Raw genomic sequence first — 27,548 nt, forward strand, 5'->3', positions numbered from 1 at the left:
GGCAGCTAGTAGGAGTGGCTTCAGCAAAAAGGAATGGAATACCACAAGCTTCACCCCATGTATGCATCCTGAACACTTCACTCCACTTTTGCTAAGTAGATGCCCTATGAGACAGTTTGACATACCAATAATGAGAGCTGTTTCAAGAATGCCCAGATTAGCTAGGATGGTTGGGACCTAAATAGCACAGTAGTAATATTAAAGCCCAAAGTTGCCAATAGGCTCAATTTTCAATGTAATCTTTTATTATAAATTAAGACCCATAACTGTACACACAGAGTCTGTTACCAAAAAATAAATTCCTCCCATTGGCCAATTATTCAACCACATGAAGTCTACTAAAGCATGATGCCAAGCCTCCCATCAGTCCACACAGGATCCATCTTGGATGGATAGCCAGTTCCTTTCTCTCTCTCTAGTTTCTCTTCCTTGATTCCACCTCTAGGATCCCCTCACTCTCTTATTGTCCTTTGCCTTGTCCTCAAGATCCTACCAAGAGTCCTGGCTTCCCACCTGGGAGCATGTGCCAGTTCTTCAAACCTTTGTGTGTTTCTGATTCCTCAGACTACAGCATCTACAAAATAGGTAAACTGTTCTCTTGCTTCTACTGGCCCTCTCCATCCCTTGACTTTTATTAGATACATCAAAACAAAACAAAAAACTCCTTTTAAATTCTGTTAAAGATCCTGCAAGGTACGAAGGGAGGAGAAAAGGCAGGGGCTGGGTATGAGGAAAATTCCGTCTTGACATACAAAAATGTTAAAAGTCTATATACTCAAAGGAAAAGTGAAGAGTCAGACTTTTACATGTGGAACAGACAGGTAAACTGGGAGCAATATGGTGTAGTCATCAGATGTGGGTTCTAAATTCATCTCAGCTACCAACCGGCAGTGCAACCTTGGGTAAGCTGTGTATTTTTCTCAATACCAGTTTCTCCATCTTTAAAGTGTGGCGATTGGATTGAACAATTACTAAGATTCCTTTGTTCTCTACTCTGCAGTGTCTTCTCTAGCACCTAAAATAAAATAAACCAGAAATTAATGAAAGAGTGAAAATAATATTGCTCTAACCAGAAACTTAGATACTTGATTGAGTCAATGCATGAAAACAAGAAGTTAAAGAAACCATGATTAATAATAATAAATGAATAACAATAAGAATAAAATACAAAAAAATTAAAGACAAAAATGAATGATCCTATAGTTTTACTTTTTAAGAAGATGTTAAATGCCGTTCCAAAGTGGCCACTCATTATCCATAGTTATCAGTTACTTGTAAAATACATTGTTGGGACAATGCATATTCTATTCAGAAGTATATTGCCACTTAAAAACCTTGTTTTCCAATAAAAGCATTGAGTTATAAAATCGACCAAAATTTTTATTCTAAACTATGGTAGGTAGATCTGAAACAAAATTAGGTCAACATGAATAATTTCCTTCATGGCAGGTTACGGAATTTAACGTACGTGATATTTTCCCTCTTTGAAGTTAACATGTAATTATGTTTGCTTTATGCCAATTTATCTGCCCCTAAATGTTTCAAACTGAAAAAAGGAAAACAAAGCCTGCCTGTAGCTGCCTCTTCCTTCATATACACACCAGGCCAAAAGACAGAATGGCTGGAGGCATGGTCTCCAAGTGTGTGCTTTGCGGGAGGCCTACCCACCCTAAAAATATAAGGGCAAAAGTGTATCTCTTTGTGTTTTGGAGCTGACTGGCTCAGTAAAACTTTCTAAGTCAGTCTGCACGTACACCACTTCCTCAGTCTTATAAGTGAGGACGCCCTCCTGCATCTGGCCCTTAGAAACCTGACCTGTCCTGATTGGTCATCACTTATTTTCTGGGAATCAGCTTTCATCAGCCCAAACCCTTCCTGCAGGAGGATGCCCCAGCCTCTCTACTCAGGGGATACCTTGGCCAGGAGAAACATTTTTTGTGATGATGTTCCTCTCATTCTCTTCCTTCTGTAACCCCATCCTGGCCTCAGGTACCCATGGCCTCTATGCCAAAATCACAGGTGAAAATTATATTTTGATTATTTGGCCTAGATTCTCTCCAGGCCTGACTTTCATCTATCATTGAAAGGATTCTCCTTTATTAAATAAATATTACCTGAGAAAACCCAAGTTCCACCATTTGGGTCTGTCGTGTTCCTAGATGAGGGAAGCAACAGGCATCAAGGATTCCAGAACATTAGAATCCTTAAGTGGATCGAAAGACAAATTTGAAGGAAAATCTTACCTCTTGCCACCCTCCACTAACCACTACGGCTTATTTGTTTTTTACTCTTCATCAAGAACAATAAAAATAAAATATACAGCTGGGCACGGTGGCTCACGCCTGTAATCCCAGCACTTTGGGAAGCCAAGGGGGACAGATCACTGGAGGCCAGGAGTTTGAGACCAGCCTGACCAACATGGTGAAACCCCGTCTCTACTAAAAATACAAAAATTAGCTGGGTGTGGTGGTATGCACCTGTAGTCCCATCCACTCGGGAGGCTGAGGCACAAGAATCACTTGAACACAGGAAGCAGAGGCTGCAATGAGCAGAGATCATGTCACTGCACTCCAGCCTGGGTGACAGAGCAAGACTCTGTCTCAAAAAAAATATATATATATATATGGGTTGCAAATTGACCTGAGCCAATTTATTGCTCGAACCTGGGAGGCGGATGTTGCAGTGAGCCAAATCGTGCCCCTGCAATCCAGCCTGGGTGACAGAGTGAGGGTCTGTCTCAAAAAAAAAAAAAAAATATATATATATATATATCTCCTTGCTCCCAGGTGGTTCATTATGATGAAAGCTGTTCTTAGGCCAGTTTCTGACAAACTTACAAAGCTTCATTAGCAAGCAGGCCCCCAAATCATCATAGAACCCTTCTAGTCTTGGTTCTAAGTCCCCCCACACTCAGATACTAACAAGCACCTTGCATGAGAAGGAGACAGATACCATGCTATTCTGACAGCAGCTCAGTCAGGCGTCTGGGAAGATCAGGCAACAGAGCCCCTCATGCAGGAGAAGGAGGCAGGGCCAGATGGGCCTCTGGACCTGGGGCACTGCTGCAAGGTGTACGGCTCATGGGCTTGCTGCAAAGGTGTACTATTCCTGGGCAAGGATGGTGGGACCTGGTACAATCTATCCAACCTCGTAGCTAGAAGACTATTAGTTTAGCCAGTTAAAATTGGCTAAACATACTCTCTGGTGTAGATATCTATAACAATATTTATAAAGCTTACATAACCACTTCTAGATCATGGTTTCCTGATTAGGTTCTTTCAAATGCTATCCATGCCGCCTAGAGTGATATTAAAGTTAAATTACACAGAGGTATATCATCGTGGTTATGCATAATTATTTTATTTTATTTATTTTTTTTTTTTTGAGATGGAGTCTCACTCTGTTGCCCAGACTGGAGGGCAGTAGTGGGATCTCAGCTCACTGCAACCACCACCTCCTGGTTCAAGTGATTCTCCTGCCTCAGCCTCCCGATTAGCTGGGATCACAGGTGCTCGCCACAATACCCGGCTAATTTTTTGTATTTTTAGTAGAGACGGGGTTTCACCACGTTGGCCAGGCTGGTCTCAAACTCCTGACCTCAGGTAATCCACCCGCCTCAGCCTCCCAAAATGCTGGGATTACAGGTGTGAGCCACTGTGCCAGCCTAGAATTATTTTAAATTAGAGATAACTTTCTGACATATCCTGCCTATATATTTGACATCTTTGTACAACATGGTAACTATAGTTAATAACAATGTATTGTATTGTATTCTGAAAATCACTAAGAGTAGATTTTAAGTGTTCTCACCACAAAAAAAATAAGTATGTGAGGTAATGCATATGATAATTAGCTTAGTTTAGCCATTTTACAATGTATACATATTTCAAAACATTATGTTATATATGATAAATATATAGTTTTGTCAATTAAATATTAATTAATTTTTTAAAATTAACCTCTTAAACCCCTCTATCATTCCACTCTATCATATTGCTGGAGAAATTGTGGAAATATGCAAATAAAATAACACAATTTTTGTTTTAGTTTGCCTACCATCTCGATATCCAGCCATTACAGAAAATGTATTTGAATAGAGTGCAGAGAAAGGAAAGCACACGAAAACAAGGTGGCAAAAGAAATGACCTGGGGCCGGGCGCAGTGGCTCACGCCTGTAATCCCAGCACTTTGGGTGGTTGAAGTCACTTGAAGTCAGGAGTTCAAGATCAGCCTGGCCAATATGGTGAAACCCCATCTCTACTAAAAATACAAAAAGTAGCTGGGCATGGTGGCACATGCCTGTAGTCCCAGCTACTAGGGAGGCTGAGGCAGAAGAATTGCTTGAACCCAGGAGGAAGAGGTTGCAGTGAGCTGAGATCACACCACTGCACTCCAGCCTGAGTGGCAGAGCAAGACTCCATCTCAAAAAAAAAAAAGAAAGAAAGAAAGAAATGACCTGAGAACCTAGGGAGTTGTTTTAGCTTAATTAAATTTTTTTAGCAGAGCAGAGTTTACTAAAAAGCATGGTGAGGGATGGAACAAGGAAAGGGATGGAAGAAGATGTGGGTGGAGAACATTCTTCTCTACATGCATTCTCTCTGCAAAAGGAGCCTAAGCCCCTTCACAGAAGAGAGATTTACTTTCTGGGCTTTGTAGGTTAGACACTGGCTTTATTAAGAGTGGCTCTTGGAGCCACTGCTCAGGTAAAGAACACAATGAAAGGGGCCATTGAGCAGAGCTGCTAGATCCAACCCTCCCCTGTTAATCAAAGGAACAAACTGAGTTATTTACCAGAGTCATTTACCTTGCAGACAACTCAGACCATTGTTCCCTGGGGCAGGATGATGACTCACTTGATCAATCACCCCCCCCACCAACCCCCCACTGTGCCACCGCTGCTTTATCAGTTACAATAACTCATGCCTTACCGCCTTCTACTCACCGTTGACATTTACTTTGGATAATCAATTCATAGATTAAAAGAGCGGTATTGTTTTATTTAGCAAAACCTTCAGGAACACATTCAGTCCTATTCCCCATTATTTTACTTAATTATCAGTTGATGCTGTTGAGCTTTAACCTATGAGTAGAACAGAGAAGAGTGGGAAGAGCAGTGGACAAGAAAAAGGAGACCGAGATTCCTTAGACCCATTAAATGCGTGATGACAGCCTGGTCCTTCTCTGAATTGAGATCAGACCAGGTGACCTCTAAGGTCTCTTCTGAGACACAGCATCCATTCCTTCAACAGTTATTCATTGAGCATCTCCTGCATGTGAAGTATTGCTCTAGGCTATATCTGGAGAATGCAGTAGTGAATAAAGGAGATGAAGTCCTTAACCTCGGGGAACCCACATTCTACGAGGGGAAGAAAAACAATAAATAAGAAAATAAATACAGGCCAGGCATGGTGACTTATACCTGTAATCCTAGCACTTCAGGAGGCCAAGGCAAGAGGCCAAAGTTTGAGACCAGCCTGGGCAACATAGCAAGACCCCATCTCTACAAAGAAGAAAAAGAAAAAGGAAATAAATACATAATATGTCACATTATGTGATAACTGCTATGGAGAGAAATAAAGCAGAGTAAGGGGAATAGGGTCTGGTGCTATGTTGGATGGAAAGGGAAGACCTTGCCAAAAAAAGGGGCATTTAATCAGAGACCAGGAAGAGGTGAAGGAGTAAACCATGTGTTCACCGGGTGAGGGGTATTCTAGCGGAGGGAACGGCAAGTGCAGAGCCCCTGAGGTGGGAATGTGCTCCGCATGGTCAAGGAACAGCAAGGCAGCCAGTGTGGCTGGAGCAGAGTGAAGAGGGGAGAAGGGTGGGGATGGGCTAGAGGGCTTGGGGCTGGGGACATGCAGGGCTTGCAGGCATGGAAGATCTTTGGCTTGAACTCTGAGGAACTTTGGAAAGCACTGGAGGATTTTTGACCTGAGAACTACCATTTTCTGACTTTTATTGAAACAAATTCTCTCTGGCTACTGACTATGGAGGAGATTACAGTACAGAAACAGGCCAGAGATGATGGTGGTTCAGACCAGGTTGGAAGTTTGTAGAGGGGGTAAAAAGTGGTCAGTTTCTGTTTCTGGATCTATCTTGAAAACAGAGCCAACAGAGTTGTGAGACAAAGAGGGGAGTCAAAGACAGCTCCATGATTTTTACAACTGGAAGACTGATGGATTTTTTCTGTTACTGAGGTGGGGAAGAGTGGATTAGTTTAGCTCAGGACATGCCAAAAACAAGATGCTTATTAGCTGTCTAAGAGATGTTTCATAGCCCATTGTATATATGAGTCTGAAATTCAAGAGGGGTTCGGAATACAGACATACAGCAGGCCCTGACGGTGTCTTGCCAGTCTCTATGTGGCACACCCTGGCAGTTACCTTGACAGCTTGACAGATTGCTTACATACCTGCTGTTGCAGACAGACAGTTAAGGAAGCCTCCATGATTCCTGCCTCTAGGTGTTCTCACTTTCAGGTGATGCTTTCCCCGTAAGTGTGGGACCTGTGACACAAATGGAATAAAGGTGGTAAGACACATGTGATTATGTATACATGATTACGTGATTACATTCCATAGGAGTGTAGTGCCCACCATGCTAGTCTTTCTCTTGCTGACTATGCGGAAGCAAGTAGCCATGTTGGGCAGTCCTAAATGGCAAAGGACTGGGGGTGTCCTCTGGGAGCTGAGGGTGGTCTCTGGCCAACAATCAACAAAAATCTGAAGCTCTCGATCCCATAACTACAAGGAACTGGATGCTGCCAACAAATGTGTGAGTGGAGAAGTAGATCCTGTAGACTTTCCCTGGTCATAGGACTATTCCTGGCTTGTTCCCAGAGCATGGCAGAAGTGCAAGGGAGTTCATGTCCCCAGGAGTAACTTTTCACCAATGAGTAATAGGAATTGGTGGACGAATAACCCAGCTTCTTCAATCCTTGTTGGGACAAATCTGAGGTGTGCAGTAAAGGCCCAGGACAAATAGCTCAAAGGAACAGAAGGGAGAGAGTCAGAAGCAGATGCATACTTGAAGGAACACTTCATTATGACAAACATGGCACTGCAGCATGGTAGGAAAAGAATGGTCACTTACATCAATGATGTTAAGTTAATAAGATAGTCATACGGGAAAAAGCAAAACTTGACCTCTACCTCACTCCATACACAAAAATCATTTCCAGGTGGATTGTAGATCTAAATCTGAAAGGTAAAATAATACAGATTCTAGACAGTAACATAAGAGAATAATTTATTATTTTTTAAAATTTATTTTTAATAGACGTATCTTTTTAGAGACAGGGTCTGACCCTGTCACCCAGGCTGTAATACAGTGGCATGATCATAGCTTACTGCAGTTTTGAATTCCTGGGCTCAAGTGATCCTCCTGCCTCAGCCTCCTGAGTAGCTAGGACTATAGGTGTGTACCACCAAGCTCAGCTAATTAAACAAAATTTTTTTTTTGTAGAGATGAGGATCTCAGTATGCTGCCCAGGCTGGTCTTGAACTCTCGGCCTCAAGCAATCCTCCCACCTTGGCCTCCCAAAATGCTGGGATTACAGGCATGAGCCACTGAGCCAGGCCGTAAGAGAATAGTTTTACATCCTTAGGGGCAGGCAAAGATTTCTTAATCAGGAATTGTAAAGCACTAAATATAAAGCAAACACTGTGATAAAACAGTTTCACTCTGAGATACATACCTGAGAGAAATGAGTCCATTTGGTCACCAAAAGACATGCACAAAAATGTGTAAGCAAGATAATTTGTAGTAGTTAAAAATAGTAACAGCTCACATGCTCATCAGTGGTAGAACGGATAGACTAAGTATGTCCAGTCACACAGTGGAACATTATTTGGTACAGAAAATGAACAAACAGCTGCCTCACACAACACTGATGACTCTTATGAGTCCCATATTTAGCAAAAGAAGCCCTTGGGGGAAGGGATGCAGAATGAAACATGAATTTCAGCTTTATCTAAGGTGTTGTCCTCATTTTGTAGAAAACTTATGTATGAAACAAAAGTGGAAAATGGCAAACATTTATTAAGCCTGGATAATGAGAACACAGGGGCTGTAGCATTCATCTTTGTACTTTTGGGGGTATTTTAAAAATATGCAGCCTCCTCCAAAGACAGAAACAAGCTAAAGCGTGATACATGAGCAGAAGTAGCAAGGATGTCCCCAAGAAAGTCCAATTTTCTTCTCTACTAAAGCCCCTATGTTTTATACCACACAGTTAAGTATCCAGTTACTGATTATCTTGCTTCACTGGTGTCTTAATTCTGGCTGCCATAACAGAATACCATAGACTGGGTGGCTTGAACAACAGAAACTTATTTCTGACAGTTTTAGAGGCTGGGAAGTTCAAGACCAAAGTGCCAGTAAGGCAGGTTTCATGCTGAGGCCTCTTCTCTTGACTTGCAGGCAGCCTCCTTCTCATTGTGTGTTCACGTGACCTCTTTGTGTGCTCACATGTGGAGAAAGAGAGAGCGAGAACAAGCTTTGATTTCATTTCTTTTTTTGTTTTGTTTTGTTTTGTTTTTGAGATGGAGTTTCTCTCTTGTTGCCTAGGCTGGAGTGCAATGGCACGATCTTGGCTCACTGCAACCTCAGCCTCTGGGTTCAAGAGATTCTCCTGCCTCAGCCTCCCAAGCAGCTGGGATTACAGGCACCTGCCCGCCACCATGTCCAGCTAATTTTTTGTATTTTTAGTAGAGATGGGGTTTCACTATGTTGGCCAGGCTGGTCTCAAACTCCTGACCTCAGGTGATCCGCCCGCCTCGGCCGCCAAAGTGCTGGGATTACAGGCGTGAGCCACCACGCTCGGCCTGATTTCTCTTCTTATGAGGGCCCTAATCCCCTACAAGGGCCCACCCTCATGACCCCATCTAGCCCTAATTACCTCCCAAAGGCCCCATCTTCAAATGCTATCAAACTGGGAGTCAGGGCTTCAACATGGGAATTTGCTGGGGGACACATTCAATCCATAACAATTGGCTAATTGCTTCATGCATATTATTCTTGCTACCCAAACTACACTATAAATGCAGATCATAGACTGAGTAACAGGTCTCCAGTATTTCCTCTGTTTCTTGAGTGATTTATGGATTGATTGTCAGAAGTGAATTTGGTAATCTCAGACAAGACATGTAACACTCCCTGCCTCATTTTGCCCATTCGTGTAAATTCTTTCCTGTGTACTTTAATATGCATTCCTTATTTCCCTAAGGTTTTGCTATAATAGGCCTCAATAAATATTTATTGAACAAATAAATGAATTTTAGGGGAGATCCATATGCAGAGTCACATATTTTCCCCATCTGGCAGATGCAAGGAATTTTAAGCTGCATTTCTTCTATTGGCTGTTGAACCTGGCAAAATGCCGACATCTCCATAAAAGTAACACTTTAAAATGTTATTAGCCATATACACTTCAGTGTGAACAAAGAAACTGAAGCTAATTCCTGATAGAAGCCATTTTGAGCTTTAGAAGTCTAAGAAAGGACAATTGTGAGGGACCAGAAGGGGAGGCTTGAAGACACCAAAGAAAAATAATAGCTCCTTTGCAATTTTGCTTAAAGCTCTAGAATATTGGTAAGCAAAATAATAACAATCAGACATCCTCTTGCTGTTTGTATTATTTCCTGGCATTGATCTGAAAAACAGTCAATTATCACTAAAGCTCTTTCTACCTCCTTACTCTTGATTCCCTCAAAACATTTATCCTGTGCCTATGTGATGTGCTGTAAAAGTGCCTGGCCCCATTCCCCTCCATATTCAGCCTTTTGAGGGCCAGGGCTAGGATCCTCGAGGCAGAAAGGAGGTAGAGCCACAGAGCCCTTGAGGCTGCAAGCTGAGCCTCTGCTGAATCCCTGGAGAAGCTTGCCCTGGGGGTGGTGGCAATAACATAGGCATCTGTCAGGCCCTTGCCATCTCCACCCACAGCAATCCCTGGCAGCAGCACAGGCCTAACTGTGGGGCCCCGGGTTGGGCATTGTGTGGGTAATGCAGGACTGCCAAGGGTCTGGAGAGGTAAGGGCCTCTCTTAATGCAAGTGGCTTCACTAGTTTGGACGAGAAACACAAAATCACAGGCTCCCCATGACTGGTATATATTTGAGAAACTCACTTATAAAAAAGATGCCCCCCAGAGGACATGAACAGACATTTTACAAAGACATGCATGCTGCCAACAAGTATATGAAAAAAAGCTCAACATCACTGTCATTAGAGAAATGCAAATCAAAACCACAATGAGATACTATCTCACACCTGTTGGAATGTTAGGTTTTTATTAAAAAGTCAAAGAATAACATGCTGGCAAGGTTGCAGAGAAAAGCAAATGCTTATACACTGTTGGTGGGAGTGTAAATTGGTTCAGTCATTGTGGAAAGCAGTGTGGTGATTCATTGAAGAGCTAAAAACAGAACTACCATTCAACCCAGCAATCCCATTCATTACTGGATGTATACCGAAAGGAATGTAAATCATTCTGCCATAAAGACATATGCACTCAGAAGTTTGTTGCAGCACTATTTATAATAGCTAAGACATAGAATCAACCTAAATGTCCATCAATGACAGATTAGATAAAGAAAATGTGGTACATATACACACAGTGTGGAATACTATGAAGCTATAAAAAAGAATGAGATCAGGTCTTTTGAAGGAACATGGATGGAGCTGGAGGTCATTATCCTTAGCAAACTAATGCAGGAACAGAAAACCAAATACCACATATTCTCACTTATAAGTGGGAGCTAAATGATGAAAACACATGGACACGTAGAGGGGAACAACACACACTGGGGCCTATTTGAGGGTAGAACATGGAAGGAGGGAAAGGATCAGAAAACGTAACTATTGGGTACTAGGCTCAATACCTGGGTGACGAAACAACCAGTAGCGCAAACCCTCGTGACACGAGTTTACATATGTAACAAGCCTGCACTTGTACCCTCCAACCTAAAATAAAAGTAAAAATAAAAATAAACAAGATGTCCCCAAGGACATGGATTCTATGGCTCCCCTCACACTTTAAAGGATTCAGGAATGATAAATACCAGTTACCCTCTCGGTTAATCAAGAGATTATTCATATTCTGACCTCAAATTGTTTAAGCTGAATCTAATCATGAGGAATGAGGAAACAATCAGGCAAATTGAACTGGAAGTTAGAAATTGAAGGATGTTCTACAAACCAACCAGCCTGCCCACCCCAGCTAGTCATCGTCAGTGGATGGGACCATGATAATTGACTTAGAAGTTGGAAATTATCTTGAGCTGTGGCCAGGTCACCTTCCCCTTAGCTGGAGAGAGCTGGACCCCCAAACAGCACTAAGGTCCTGTTTGGCAGGGAGAAGGGCCTGCCACCAGTACAGTCAGCAACAGAAGGGCTGGGTCCAAGTCTGAATATTGACATATTTGAGCAGGTGGAGAAGGAGGGAGGGAGTTAGGGGAAGCTTTGTAAACAAGAATGCAAAGTAGCATGAAAGAATAGAAATGCATTCTACTGGGTCTGTATTCTTTATGTCATGAAGGATACAATCTAACAGAATGCAAAAATAGAAACAAGTACAGGTAGAGCATGGTGCCTCACGCCTACAATCCCAGCACTTTGGGAAGCCGAAGTGGGAGGGTGGCTTGAAAGTTCGAGACCCGCCTGGGCAACCAAGTGAGAGTCCGTCTCTACACAAAAGCAAAAAGTTAGCCAGATGTGATGGCATATGCCTGTGGACCTGTGGTCCCAGCTACATAAGAGGCTGAGGCAGAAGGATCACTTGAGCCCAGGAGTTTGAGACCAGCCGGTGCAACAGAGTGAGGGCCCATCTCAAAAAAAAAAAAAAAAGAAGAAGGAAGGAAGGAGGGAAGGAAGGGAGAGAGAGAAAGAAAGAGAGAGAGAAAGAAAGAAAAAAGAAAAGAAAAGGAAAGCAAAGGAAAGGAAAGAAAAGAAAAAGTAAGTATAGTGCCTGGTGTCCAGTGGAACCAGTGAGATGATGGGCTGGACTAGAACTCATGACAGAAGTTCACGGGTGTGGAGGACAAACGGGAAAGACAGCTATGGAAAGCCTTGATGAGCAAGGAGAGTTCTTCTAATCAAATCCAAGGATACAGGACAGCCACCATGGGTCCCTTGGCAGTGGCTTGGTGAGTAGAGACCATTATTTTAAGAAATGCCAGTCTGAAATGAGCCAGCAATTTAAATATTTTTAAAAGTTCAAATACTGTTTTAATTGTATTCCTTTTCTCCGCAAGCCCGGGGCACAGAACGTGGAGATGTAGCCGTTTCTCTTTAAAAGTGTTGCTGCCAAGTGAAGCAGGCCTGCCAGAGAATGCGACCTGCAATATAGAAGAAACTAGCACATGCATTCTAGATTGTTCCAGTGGAATGTAGCGTCTACTTGAATTTTGCTAAAGCAATGCCAAGTTTTTTCTCTTTCAGTGAGCTTGAGTTCCTATGGGCTAGAGAAATCGTTTTTCAACTCCTGAGCATAATAGCATCACCGTGGAACCAGCAGGAATTAAGCTTCACCTCTCCCATTCCTCTCACTTTTTAAACTGTTTTACCACAATTTACCTCCCTCAGGACACTTTGCCCTCTGAGCAACCCAGAGATGCTAAGCCCAAGTCCACGTAGCGCTGCCATGTGCCTTTTCTCACGACTGCAGGGCACGAGCTACCCCACTTCTCAGCCTTGGCTGATGGCTCATTAGCCACCAGAACTTAGTTTAGGGCCAAATTCAGCTCATATTGCAACCTTCTGGCTGCCAGGGCAGAAACAAAGTTTGAAGGTTGTTCTGTCCAAACAATTTGCTCCACAGAGCAGATTAATTTTTTACTGGCAAAATCCATACAGTTAATAATTATCTAGACTGGGGGAAAAGCACCAGTAAATCAATTGCCCCATAAAATACAATTTAAAGAATAGAGCACAAACAGAAGAAATCTGGGCGTGTTCTTCCAGCTATTCCAAACCAGATTCACGTACAAAGACCTTCCATTCTGTATCTACTGCCCCACCTTGTCTTGTAGGCTCCAGAACCATATTTCAACCTGCACCTTCAATGGCTCCTTTTTGCCGTTAGTAAACTAATCAGCACGGGTAAACAAACCAACATAAACCAACCAAGCCCCTTGTGAATCAGCCTCCTGCTGACACTCCCCTACCCATACCTACCCCATATAGCAATCACACACAGGAAATCTCTTGCAAGTCAAAGGCCCCATGCTCTCCTGGGCCTCCGTGCCTTTGCATGTGCTGCTCCCTCTGCCTGGTGCCTTCCTGCCTGGCTCACTGGATCATCCTTCAGAATGCAGTTCAGGGAGCATTTCTGTATGACATCCCTGACCATCATGCTGGCTGAAGTGCTTGTCTATCCTTTGCCATAGTCCCCGCCATGGCTGTATCTGATGAGCGCGTTGATCTGTTTAGCTTCACACTAGGTTTAGTGGGGATCTATCTGGGCCTTTCATCCTTGTACCCCCAACCCAGGCCCTTGTTATCTATTCCAGGACTTCTGCAGGCACCTTCATAATAGGTCTTGATGCTTCCAATCAACATCTCCCCTCCCCAGTTCTTCCTTTTCACTGCCTCCAGAGTTGTATCTCTAAAACACTTCATTCCCCCTTTATTCTGCTTACAAACCTTCTATTGTTCCCCATTGCCCCAACTCTGTGGCAAGCATTCAAGACTCTTGCCAGCCTGATGCCAAATTTCTCCTTTATGTTCTTCTTCTACCGTTTCAGGCCATAGATCCATGCCACAGTCAAGAGTTCCCCAAGGGGGCCACAAAATGTCTCTTTTCCACATTGGCTCATGAGGTTTTCTCCTTTTCCATACCTGATAGGCAAACTTCAATTGTAAGACCAGGTAAAATGTTACCAGTAAATAGCTCTCAACTCCTGAGCCAGAATTCATTGCTTCTCTAGGGGCTGGTAACTTGGTCCAGTTCTGCTCAGCTGCTCCTTTGTTGCAGACTGGGCCCATGACCGCAAGCCTCAGCTGCTCCAGCAGATGGTGGCTAGAATTTTTTGAGTTGTTTTTAACCTGGTGCTCTGAGACTGGGGTGAACCTAGGGAGCTGAAGCAGCAATGCCATGCCCCCAACACATCATACACACACACACATACACACACACACACCAGGCACACACATAACATGGACTTACAACATGCCATCATGTTGGCATGATGGGCACGTTATAAGGATGGGCTGGCAGGGCGCGGTGACTCACTCCTATAATCCCAGCACTTTGGGAGGCCTAGGCAGGCAGATCACTTGACGTCAGGAGTTTGAAACTAGCCTGACCAACATGGTGAAACCCTGTCTCTACTAAAAATACAAAAAAAAAAAAAAAAGTTAGCCAGGCATGGTGGTGGGCGCCTGTAATCCCAGCTACTCCAGAGGCTGAGGCAGGAGAATCGCTTGAGCCCGGGAGGCAGAGGTTGCAGTAAGCCGAGATCGCGCCATTACACTCCAGCCGGGATGACAGAGTGAGACTGTCTCAAAAAAAAAAAAAAAGAAAGAAAAAGAAAAGGATGAGACTCTTGTCTTGAGCACTGACCGGGTCCTCCATTCCTCCTTGTCACTGGATTCCGTCCTGAACTCCATCAAATATGGCCAGGGCACCTCCTTGGTGCTCTGTTACATGCTTTGTCATGAACCCCATCTTGACCCCAAGTGGAATGACCATTCGGTCCACTGCAGGCAGCCTTCATGAATGCACCTTTCTGTAGCAGGATCCACTTAATCTTCCTGAAGAGGGCACAAAAAACAGGCTCTTAAAACCTGCGTCTGTCCTCTCCAACCCTTAACACATTCTGGTACACAGTTTTCTCAGGCAGCCCATGAAGAGTGGGTAAATGTGGAGATGTGTATTATTCTAGCCCTTCCAACACAGTTTCTCCAGACACGCCTTCCCGGGGCCAGTTCAGAGCAGGCTGGATGGACAGTGTGGTGTCTACCCTTGATGTGTAGTCTAACTTACTCAGTGATGCTTCCTGCTGCCTATAGCCGGTGGTGTTCCAAGGTGAGAAGGTGGGAGGGGAGCCAGATGCATAGTTTGCTATGGGTGCAGACAGTAGAGGTTTATAAGCAATAATAAAACCAAATAAAAGGTAATTCACTTTTTACGAAAAGCCTATGAACTGGCAATTGCCCACAAATGGGCAATTCTACATAATGGCTGTGATAAAACACCTTCCTCACAAAGTGGTTTTTGGGTTTAAATTCTAAACAATTTCTGTGAGTTTTAATTAAATACATCTAAGCTTCAAATTAGCAAATTGTATTACTTATCCATTGACATGCATTGTTCTCTACATGAAAGTGAATTTTGGAACTCCCTGTTAGTCATACTGTCTCCTAATACACACAGACTCACCTGCACAGTCTCAGTGGCACCAGGATAAGCCCAGAAAGGTCAGAGTTTCCACCAAGGCAGTTGTTTGTCCACCTCCTGGGTACTATATATGTCTGCCTTTACATAACGCATTTGAAACAAAGAGAAAACAATGATTGTAAAGATAAAGAAATAGAACTTCAGTTGCTTCAATACTGCCGTTCCACGTAACCACTTGTAGTTTTTATTTGTATTTTTAAAAATGTAGTAGTGAAACAGAGCATGCACTTCAAGGTATGGTATTTTTTAAACTTTTTTAGAATGGAGGTGAAATTTATAGAACATAAAAATAACAATTTTAAATTGTACATTCCGTGGCATTTAGTAAATTCACAATGTTGTACAACCATCACCTCTGTCTAGTTCCAAAACTTTTCATCATTCCCAAAGGAGATTCCATGCCCATTATGCAGTCACTCCCTGTTCACCCCCATTTTTGGTTGCAAGTACAAACTTTAGTTCACACATGAAATTTTTTACTAATTTTTAAATGCATATATATATTTTGTTTGTTTGTTTGTTTGTTTTTGAGATGGTGCTTCTTTCTTGTTGCCCAGGCTGGAGTGCAATGGTGCGATCTCAGCTCACTGCAACCTCCGCCTCCCAGGTTCCAGAGATTCTCGTGCCTCAGCCTCCTGAGTAACTGGGATTACAGGTGCCCACTACCACGCCCGGCTAATCTTTTTGTATTTTTAGTAGAGACGGGTTTCACCATGTTGGCCAGGCTGGTCTTGAACTCCTGACATCAGGTGATCTGCCCACCTCACATTCCCAAAGTGCTGGGATTACAGGTGTGAGCCACCACGCCCAGCCATAATATATTTTTAGTTTGAAATTTTCTTTATTATTATTTGTTATAAACTGTAATTTTATCATCTCATACTACAACAAACATGTAGGTATAAGTCTTCCCTGTTTTCCAAAGTCGTATTAGTGTTATAAAATATTTCATCTATTTCTTTTTATTTTACTATAATATTTATTTCACTTCTTTTTTCTTTTTTTCTGGCGTAACAGTGTATATGAAGTTCAATTTTTAAAATTTACTGACTTTTTTTCCTGGACATTGTTATTATCTATTCCATTTTTATGATTATTACTGAAGATAATTTTGTTGTACAGATGAAGATTGATAAAAATGAATTCATTCTGGGCATCATACAAGCCAGATACACGCTGACCATAGCTGCAGAAATGTAGCTCGGTCCCTGTTTGATCATCAGTCCTTTCATTGCTGTTTCTGCTCTGCAGTTGGGGTCACATACCTTGCTCACTCCTCCTACTCTTTAGTCATGCATGGGGAGTGTAGAGGAGGAAAAACTTTTTTCCTCTTCCTCCTGGGTTCTCCAGCTGGGGGCCTGCAAATGAGACTGACAAAAGGCAGTCTAAAAAACAAGAGAAAAACCGAGTTTATTAACATATGCAATGCACATACTCACAGAAAAACTCAGTGATGAGCAAGTCAAAGGGATGGTTAGAGGTTGGGGCTTATATAACATCTTAACAAAGAACAATAAATTTGTAGAGAAGTGATGAGAAAAAGGAAAGGATTTTAGGCTTCCAAGGTGCTGTGGTTTCAATGTCCTTTCCAAGATTCACATTGAAATTTATTGCAGGGCCAGGCATGGTGGCTCATGCCTGTAATCCCGCACTTTGAGAGGCTGAGGTGGGAGGATCACTTGAGCCCAGGAGTTCAAGACCAGCCTAGGCAACATAGTAAGACCCCATCTCTAAAAATAATTTATTGCAGGAGGTGGAGCTTTTAAGGAGTGATTAAGTCATGAAAGTTTGGCCCTCATGAATGGATTAATGCTGTTATCACAGAGTAGGTTAGTTACTGAGAGTGGGTTCCTGATAAAAAGGAAGAGTTTGGCCAGATTTCCTCTGTCTCTGTTTCATGGACTCACTTCCACCTTCCTCTCTTTAACCATGGAATGAGCTTTGACAGATGCAGGTGCCATGCCCTTGGACTTCCTAGCCTCCAGAACTATCAGCCAAATAAATCTCTTTTCTTTATAAATTATGCAATCTGTGGCTTATGTTATAGCAGCAGGCAACAGACTAAGACACAAGGGCAGAAAACTGTGGGAAGATAAATATATGAGAGAAACTAATAGAAAGTCAGGATTGTCTTACTAAGGTTTGTGGTATAGATTCCCCTCATGCTGTCACTGGGCTAATAAAAAAAAAAAGTCTGGTGATTAAGCATCTAAACCTACTTCTAGGCAAATGGTGGAGGAAGGAGAGGAGAGTGTTTTTTTGGTGTCCACTGTTTTCAATTGTCTTCAGCTTCAAATAATCTTTATGCCAAAGTGCAAATTTTAGGGTGGCATATTCTGATCCCCTACAGTAGCCATCTCTAGAGCTAGCTCCACTCAGGAGAGACTGATGCTCCTTTAGCTTCTTCCTCTTCTCTGAGTCCCTTACTTCATAGGGAAGCCCAGTGTTTCCAGCTTTCACTGCCCCTCATTAGAAATAGGTTGGAGATCCCCTCCCGAAAAACTGGCTGGGGCAGGTGAACTCAGCACATGCCCTGGGGGCACAGTTCACAGAGTGGAGCAAGCCCCAGCACATCCAGAAGATTTCATGGAGCTTCTTTTTTCAAACACTCTCCTTAGGAGACAGGCATGTCTAAAAATAAATAAACAAACCAGGAAGTATTGCAAAATATTTTCTCTCAACAAGTATAACTGAATGATCTTGCCTTGCCAGAGGCGTGAGGACTTCCTAACCTTATCTCTATGGATCTGGCATGTTTACACCCGGCAGCCCTTAGCCTTAGTGACGGGAGATTATTTGAGCCAGTTTGGCGATCTGGGTGCCCATTATTTGAGGACTATTTTTTTAAGCTTAGGTATATGTTTTATTATTAAAGAGAATGCTGAGATAGTATCATCAATTATCTATCCCAATGAGCCCAAGAGGTGTGATAACCAAACGGGCTTAAAAGCTTTCATCTTCTCACTCTGCATATAACATTGCCGAGAACCTCCCCATAAATGGAGGCTAATCTACAGAGAGGCTGATAAAGCTTCAACTTTGGGGCTCCTCACTTGTACAAGCTTCTTCCAAAGCTCCATACCTAATTGTGTATTCATAATTTGTGTTCTTTTTCTTAAACAGGTCTGAGGGGAAAAAGAGCCAAGCTGTTTTTCTCCTCCTATGCTCTCACAACATAGAACGTTTCTTTGATGAGATATTTCCCCACATACCAAGCAATTCTCCAGCAGACACCAGCTGGGTGTCCTCTAATTCAGTTTAATTCTGACACTGTCTACCTGGTGATAGTATCAGATCCCACTGGTTAAGGGCTCAGTCCCACAAGTTTGCCCCTACCCCCAACTTCAGATGCCCATCACAAGCCCCAGGTTGTGACCTGTGCTTCTGACCACCAGCTATAAATTGGGGTTCCCACAACTCCCTCCTTGGGGTTGATTTATTTGCCAGAGTGGCAAACAGAATTCAGGGAAACACTTTACTTATGTTTATCCATTTATTATAAAGGATATCATGAAGGATACAGATGAACAGTCAGATGGAGGAGACACACAGGGCAAGGTATGTGGGGAGGGGCACAAAGTTCCCATGCCCTTTCTGAGCATGCCCTCCAGGTACCTCCACATGTTTTGTAATCCAAAAGCTCATCCAAGCCCTGTCCTTTTGTTTTTTTTTTCATGGAGGCATCATTATATGGACATAACTGAGTAAATCATTGGCCATCGGTGATCACCTGAACTTTCAGTCCCTCTCCCCAACCTAGACATTGGGGGCTGGAGCTGAAAGTCCCAATTCCCTAATCATGCCTTGGTCTTTTGGTGACCAGCTTCCATCCCAAAGCTATCTAGGAGCTCCCAGCCACCAGTCATCTCATCTGCTTACAAAAAGACACTTATCCCTTTAGAGATTCCAAAGGTTTTAGGAGCCAGGTGTCAGGAACCAGTGGCAGAAACCAAATATGTATTATTTATTATATCATAATATCATAACAGAGTTCCCCAAATTATATAAACTTCAAGCCCCACAAATCCTGGATTGACCCCTGCTTCTACATATCCCTTTAATGGACCTGTGTGAAAATTTCTAAGGGACCTATGCCCCTGAATAGACACTTAATTTGATCAGCTAATGCCAGATCATTCTCCAACCTGTGCTCTCACGAGCAGCAGGAAAATCTTATTCCCACACCTCTGCCAGCATTGGCATTCTCAAGCTCTCTACATTCTCTAGGCTAATAGCTATGTAATAGCCTTACAGCCTTATACAGCCTTGAGTTATTGTAAATTGTCTGAATATGTCACCCATTTTTCTTTTGGGGTGTTATCCAGAGTTCTTTGTATATTCTAGATATTCATCCCCTTTGCCACTTTTAGACCTCATAATCTCTTCCCAAACTGTCACCATCTCTTCAGTTCAACTGCGATGTCATTTGTTCACAGAAATCCTTAATTTTGGTGTAATCCGATCTATCAATTTTCCTTGTGGCTTGCACTTTCGAAGTCTTGTTTAAGGATTTCTTTACCCCTTCCAGGTTGCAATGCTTTTCTCCTGTTAACTTTATGATCTTATCTTTCACCTTTAGGTCTCTTGTCTGTTGGAGATCTCCTTTGTATGTGGGGTTAGATATGGATCCTACTTTAATTTTCTCTATCCTTTCTTTCTCTGCCTATTTTTCCATCACCATCTACTAAACAGTCCATCCACCCCCTAATTAAACTGTGGATCCAAGTCGACATTGTATGAAATTCACAGGTAAATGCAGAGCTACCTGTGAACCGTCTATTCCACTCCACTCCCACACTCAAAACAACTTTGTAGGGTGTCTTGCTATCTGGTGGGCAATTTCCCCTCTTTATTCTACCATTTGATTTAGCTCCCTGTGGAACTTATTTTTTCCTATACATTTTATTTATTTATTTTTAAAATATGGAATGCTTCACAAATTTGCATGCCATTTTTGCACAGAGGCCATGCTAATCTTCTCCGTATCATTCCAATTTTAGTATAGGTGCTACCACAGTGAGAACTCCTATACATTTTAGAATAAATATATCAAGTATCTATAAAAAAATTACAACTAGGATTTTAACTGGGATTGCACTAGATTTATAAGTTAATTTGGGGATATTTGACATCTTTATAATTTAAGTCATGTCATCTAAGACCTGGCATGTCTGAGGGGAGAGAATTGTGAGAAGAGATTAAAATAGATATTAATGAATGCCTTGGAGAGGGTCCCAAGTCCTGTCCTTATCATTGGCCTTGCTTGAGTTTGGGGGCTGGGCAATAAAAACCCATTTTAGTCAAAGAAGAACTGGGTGCAGAGGGAACTATGCGTCCCTTCCCTGGGTGTGAAACAGAGGCTCTGCAAGTGTATAAGAGAAGCCCCCATCTGGCAAGGACTGAGTGAGAGGCCAAGGAAGTCAGCGTCTCAGAAGCCCCCCCAATACCCAGCAGGGGGAAGAAAAAGCAGCCAAGCGTGCCCAAGCACCACAAGCTTGCAGAGCCAAAGGAACCTGGGAATATGTGGGCCTGGTGACGTGAGGCCATGGTGGATTTGGGCACAAGTGGTAGATGCCAGCGCATGACTAAGAGGACAAGATGTGCCAAGTTTTGGCTGAGTCAATGCCAATGGAAGGCAGAGAATAGTGTGAGCCAGAAACTCCCTCTCACCAGCGCCTGGGTGCTGCAGTGCCCTCGCTCTCTGCACAGGAACTGTGACAGCCTTCAGGGAGAAGACGCCCTAGGAGGAGGAGAAAGATCCAGAAATTGACTATTGATTCAAGGAGTCGTGAGTTTTAAAGCAAAAGTTATCTTGAATTGATAGGTTCAGTTTTGTGGAAATAAATAGTCACAGTTTATTTTTACCCCTGAGATACTGAACTATGGTGGTTATATAAATTTCATATCCACTATACAACTTTTAGTTTCTGCAGACTGGATTTCAGTAGTAGAATAAAATCTGTTGAGGAGGGACTTAGAGAATTAAATAAATATGACATAACTATAGGAAGGCAGGAAGAAATTGAGGCATAGGCCGGGCACAGTGGCTCACACCTGTAATCCCAGAACTTTGGGAGGCTGAGGCAAGAAAATGGCTTGAACTCAGGAGGTAGAGATTGCAGTGAGCTGAGATTGTGCCACTGCACTCCAGCCTGGGTGACAGAGCGAGACTCTGTCTCAAAAAAAAAAATTAAAAAAAAAAAAAGAAAGAAATTGAGGCTTAAAGAAACCAAAGGCTTTGCTTCTCATAAAAGTGAATTAATGGCAGACAAATGTGGACGATTTTATCATTTCCAGGCCTCACTGTTTCTAAACTTAAACAAATACTTTGAGGGGATTCTGGAATAATCCTCCTGAGACCACAGCCCTACTCACAGAGCTCTTCTAGGTTGTGGAAGCTGACCAGCAGAAGGGGGAGCACTTCAGTGTGGCCACCACTCTCCAGAGTAAAGTCATTGCCACACAAGAAGTGTCCAGAGCACAGAGGCTGGCTGGGTGTCCTGCTGTTGCCTGGTGATGCCCTGTCTCAAACAGAATGTGCAGCCCCTCGGGAGGTCAGGCATCCTGCAGCTGGTCTGGGAAGACCCCTGGTCCAGTGGGAAGAGATGGATGTGGCTTTTATTTTAAGAGATGGGGTCTTGCTATGTTGCCCAGGCTGGTCTTAAACTCCTGGACCTCCAAAAGCATTGGGATTACAGGTGTGAGCCATAGCACCTAGCCTTGTGTGGCTTTTAAATATCCCTTGTTTATGGACTAAAATGTTCTCTAATGAAAGGTAGATACTGCTTCTAAGATGCACTCTATTTTAGTTCTGGCATTGGAGGAGTTTGGAGTGTTTTCTGTGTACAACCCTCCCTGTACCTCTAGCACAAACAGACAATGAGACCCTCTCTCCTACCCCTCACCAACTCTAGGGAACCCAGAGGAGTGGAGGCAGGCCACTTCTCCTCTGAGGAAAGCCTCCTCCAAACCATACAGTCTTTGGGCATCAGCTGCTGCCCCTGCTGTATTGGCCAAGGGGACCCCATCTTGTAATGGCCTTTGGTTGTAGAGTCCAGGCAGATCTCGCCTTCCAACCCAGTCTTCTCTGAATTTGCTGGCCAGCCATCATCATCTTCTTCTCTCCTTTAAAATGGAGGCTCAGGAACTTTGACTCTTTGTCCTTACCATTTGTAGGGGTCTGTCACAGAGCTGGCTCCAGGGTATTCTGTCCAGGCCCCTTGGCCACCATTGCTCTGCTGCTCTGGTACCATGGGGGACATGAAGCTTCACTAGGGCTCACAGTCACTCCAGAACTCACCTTGGGAAGGGAGACCCTAGTCTTTCCACCCTGGGAGCCCCCCATGTTGACCTGAGGCATCTATTCTACAGCCTGTTCCCCCAGCACTCAGCTAGGGTAGGAAGCAGGGACCCCAAACCTGGGTCCATGTTCTCATCCTCTGATTTGATACAGCTCACAAGGCAAGGATGGTTTTTACATTTTTAAATGGCTGAAAAGAAGAATAATAGTTTGGGACACATGAAAATTATATAAAATTCAAATTTCTGCACCTGTAAACTTTTATTGGAACATAGTCATACTCATTCCTTCACATATTGTCTATGACTGCTTTTGTGTGACCATAGCACAGTGGAGTACTTGCAGTGGAGACTATGGGGCCCACAAAACCTGAAATATTTACTGTTTGGCCCTTTGCAATAAAGATTTGTGGACCAACCCCTGGTCTAGGCTGAACTCTCCCTCTCCTGATAGCTGTGTATAGTCAAAGCTACTAGTGCTCCCAGAATGGTGGGGAAAAGCAGATGAGACAACTTCTGCCACCAGCCCAGCAGCTGCCAGAGTAGGGGCTGTGGCTTTTATCATTGTTCTTAGGACCAGTACATATTCCTCTGATGGTAAATAATTTTCAGTAACTCCAAGTTCAAAAGTTCTCTTCATAACCAAATTGATTTTTTATATATCTTTGGAAGAAAAGGTTACTACTACCTTGTAAATAAGTTACTTTTTTACAGTGTTATAAAAGAATGAATTGATGAAATAACTTCCAAGCAGGAAGATGTTCTTAAACCAGTTCTTGTTAATTTTTAGCTCAATCAGACAATTAGAACCACAAACTCAGGTATTAAAAACACTGAGGATGACCGGGTGTGGTGGCTCAAGCCTGTAATCCCAGCACTTTGGGAGGCTGAGGCGGGTGGATCACGAGGTCAGGAGCTCGAGACCATCCTGGCTGACATGGTGAAACCCCGTCTGTACTAAAAATACAAAAAAATTATCTGGGCATGGTGGCGGGCACCTGTAGTACCAGCTGAGGCAGGAGAGTGGCGTGAACCCGGGAGGCAGAGCTTGCAGTGAGCCGAGATTGCACCACTGCACTCCAGCCTGGGTGACAGAGCAAGACTCTATCTCAAAAAGCAAACAAACAAACAAAAACATTGAGGACTATCCATATATTAAAATAATTTTGAGTGTGTGTGTGTGGGTTGATCAGTTCAACAAACTGGATTGAGAATAGGAGAAGAGAGTTTATCCTCTTGAGGGAGATTTTGAATCTGATTATAGATTTGTATTGCTTAAAATTTGCAGTCCATCTCTAAACTCATGGACTAGGAAAAGGCTTGGGGGGACACTAGGAATGTAGCCATCTTTTGTTCAACTTTGAGAAAGCCAAACTGAAGACTTTACAACATAACAGTAAGTGTATGAACTTGTCTGTTCCTTTGGGCTTTCAAAAATTCGTTTATTCAACATTCATTTACTGAGAACTCATCACTTACCCTTACAATGCATTATATTAGAGGCAAAAAGCTACAAAGATATATGCCACCATCTCTGCACACAGAGAGAATCTAGTAAAGTGGGTGGGTTTTCTTGATTGTAAGGAGCAGACTCAGCTAGGTTAGCTCAGGAGGGAGATAAACGTGGAACATTAATGGAGTTGGTCTTCCACAGAAGGCAGGAAGAGGCATTGGAAGGGATAGGCCTCACTGCCCTGGGACTGAGGAGCCACTCTGGCTCCAGGAGACTCCAGGGCTCTGTGGCAGGAGTTAAGGGGCCGTGTCCACTGGCCTAGCTCAGTCTCCCCTGAGCTGCTTCTTTCCCTTGGCCTGAAACTCTTCTCTCCACCATCACTACAGCTTGCTCATAGTTTCAATATTTTGCAACCGGGGCTTCTTACAACCTATTGTAGCTCCAATTCTTATCTTTTCATTTCAAAGCATCCTACCAAGTCTTTTCTTTTTTTCTTGACCTTTCTTTGGTTAAATTTCCAAGGTAGAAATGGCGTTTAACCCAGCTTTTATGTATGCATCAGGTTATGAGAAAAGTTGCTGACCAACCTATCGATTGGCTGTCTTTTTGTTAGGTGTCAACCATGAACCAATCTGCTCTAGGGACAGGGTCATACAGGGCAAAGTATCCTCACTTAGAGCTGCTCCTCTGGGCAGTCCCTAGCAGGCTTAGTGGGAATGACAGACAATGTGAATAACTTGTTTACCATGGAAATAAATACATATAAAATTAGCTCTATGCTATGATAATACTATGAGTCAAATTCCTTGGGCCAACATAACTGCCCAGATGGTGGGGAAAGAAAATAAACCATAATCAGGTAGGATTAGAGCTGGGGGAAGCTCTTGTCAACAGGGCTTGCTCTTCCATGAGTAGCCAGGAGGGCAACACCCAGGGGAGTCAGCAGCTTCAGGCTGAGTATTGTATCCAAGGGGTTTCCTGGCAGTCAGCCTTCAGGAAGGCATTGTAAGAATTAAAGAAAGAGGAGAGAAACATGAAGGGTGGCTCAACAGTTAACAGGTTTATTTTAAACCTGGGAGGGACTTCTGACCGAGTTAGGTCAGAAGCCGCACTCTCTTGCAGACTAAGAGTTTTTAAAGATTCAGAGTGGGAGAGTTTATCAGAGGCTTGGACTGCTTCTGTGTCTCTTTGTTGTGCTTATCTGGGAGGGAGAGTTGTGTGTCTGTTCCCATACATCTTTCTGTAGCTGCAGGTATATCCCCCCAATCTGCCTTTAGCCTCCCTATCTTAGTGCACCTGAAAGGAAAGGAATGTGTTTATTAAGGCCCACTGTTTTACTGGGGCCCATTGTATGAGGGTAAAGTTTGGCAGTTACCCAAGAGACTTTCCTCCCACTTCCCTCTGTGCCCGTCTTATCTGTATTTTACTGTCTGCTCTTTCTGGCTGCTTGTAATGAGAAGACAAGTGATTTTCTTGAAATGCATGAGGCTAGAAAGGGAGCTGGAACTTAAAGTGTCAGTGTTTGTCTGAGATGATGGTGCTCCTGTCCTGTCAGGCATAGTTTAGGGTGATGAGTTCCCTGAGAGCCAGTGATTGGTTGTACCATACTGAGGGTAAGTTCCAGTCTGACAAGGAAGAGCAACCAAAGTTAGGTAGGATCTCCAAGTTGTGAAGCTCAGAGAAAACAACTAATGCCAGTGGGAAACTGGAGGGCTAAGCAGACACCAAAAATAGAGGCTCCGTCTTATAGAATGTGCATATTGTGTGGTGCGTGTATGTGCATGTGTGTGTAGGGGAAAACACTGATACAGCTCTAAGGACACATATCAGTCACAATAACACAAAAGATTCCTAGTGGTGCAAATAACTTGAGACCTTCACCTGCAACATGGCTAAGAGGCTACAGAAGACAGAAACTCAGAGGAGTGAGTGAGGATTCAGGGCAATTATCACAGACCACTCTTCAGCTGACCTTAACGTATGTATTTATCAGAAACAAAGGGAGGGAGGTGAGGAAACTCGGTCATTAGAATCAAAATGTTCTGGCTCATCTGATATCTTCCCCCTTGGGCCTGAAATCACCTACATAGCTAAGGAGGTTGTAAGAGAACCCAGAAGGTAAATTACTCCCAGTTACATGCCACAAAGTGAGGTCCACGTGGGGAAGCCAGCTAGTAGACTGAATCTCCCCTGAGGGTTGGCAAGAACATGCAAAGAAAAGAACCCTGCAGGGCTAAGTCACCTCTTCTTCATTTTCAAGGAGCAGGGCGTCATGGGCCTTTTTCATCACTTTTCAAAAGTCTGAGCTGCTTCTGTTCCTTCCATTTGTTCACCATGAAAAAATTTACTTAGATGGTCACCCCAAGTGCTTTAACTGTCTTTATCTGGAGTCAACAGCAGAAGCTTGGCTAATTAACAAAATGATAAAAATCATAATGATAAATAATAAAAATGGCTTCTCATTGGTAAAATTAGTGATCAGTTAATTAACATGAAGGAAGTAAGAAATGGGCTTTTACTATTGAACCTAATGGTGTTCAAGACAAGTGGACTGGGGAAAGCATTAGGGACAGTCTCTAATCTTACGTAAGCTGGGTGTAAGACTTTGGCCAGCCCTTCACTTGTCACCTTTCTAAATGGCATAAGAAATATGATTCTGACCTTGTCCTGTGTTCAGCTGTGAATTCAGACAATTTGGTTACCTGGTGCAATTAAAATCTGGTCTTTAGAATACTGCCTTGTGACTCTTAAGAGGCCCTTTCATGTAGAGTGTGGACAAAGCACTGAAAAGGTCAGAGGGCTGGAAATTTGCCAAGCTTACAGAACCAGCTGCACGAACGATTTTGGATCTTCTTACTGATAAATATGTATGTGTGCCAGCATTTGGGCTGAGATCTGCTTTCATTATAATATGATAGGAAGTAGGGTTATGAGGAGATGAGGCTAATCAGATCCCACTACTTCTTGGCCAGGCTTGGGAACCTTAATGATGCAGAAAAGGGATTTCTATAGAGTCCAGGCAGCATTATTCGTTTGTCCACTTGGCAAATGTTTCTCACATAACTTCTATATGTCAGGCATGTGCTCCTGTGTACCACACTGAGGGTACAGTGTTGCATAGGGCAGATGTGCTCCCCTCCCTCAAACAGCTTACAGACCAGGAGACAAGTGATCAAGCAAGTAATTACGACCAGTGGTGAGTAATATGGCAGTGAAATGCAGAGAAGCGGGGACACAGAGCAAACAGAATACCCATGGGTGGGAGGTTGACACAGTGCCTCCTTTCTGCTGAAAAAACTCAAGTGCTAGAACTTATCCATACACACTGGACAAATGCCTGAAGGCCACTGGTGGGCCTGACCCTATTATAGAATTTACAGCTCAAGGACATTTTGAAGTC

The 27,548-nt window shown here is 43.2% G+C and overlaps 1 long non-coding RNA gene and 1 other non-coding gene across 2 annotated transcripts in view; both read right to left on the minus strand.

Moving 5' to 3' along the window:
• Positions 1 to 223: 223 nt before the first annotated feature.
• LOC103890962 (uncharacterized) overlaps positions 224 to 27,548 on the minus strand; it is a 68,658-nt gene continuing 41,333 nt past the window's right edge. The window contains exons 2-7 of the long non-coding RNA XR_008526329.2: positions 21,067 to 21,136; positions 16,662 to 16,781; positions 15,379 to 15,474; positions 7,152 to 7,199; positions 6,413 to 6,506; positions 224 to 1,015 (exon numbers count right to left, since the gene is read on the minus strand). This is a non-coding gene — a long non-coding RNA (uncharacterized LOC103890962). The remainder of the gene's footprint in view (positions 1,016 to 6,412; positions 6,507 to 7,151; positions 7,200 to 15,378; positions 15,475 to 16,661; positions 16,782 to 21,066; positions 21,137 to 27,548) is intronic.
• On the minus strand, positions 20,314 to 20,420 carry LOC112133971 (U6 spliceosomal RNA). Its single transcript, XR_002915567.1, has one exon. It is a non-coding gene; the product is annotated as a U6 spliceosomal RNA (small nuclear RNA).

Source organism: Pongo abelii, chromosome 5, assembly GCF_028885655.2.
Source record: "Pongo abelii isolate AG06213 chromosome 5, NHGRI_mPonAbe1-v2.0_pri, whole genome shotgun sequence".
In the NCBI taxonomy this organism is placed as follows: domain Eukaryota; kingdom Metazoa; phylum Chordata; class Mammalia; order Primates; family Hominidae; genus Pongo; species Pongo abelii.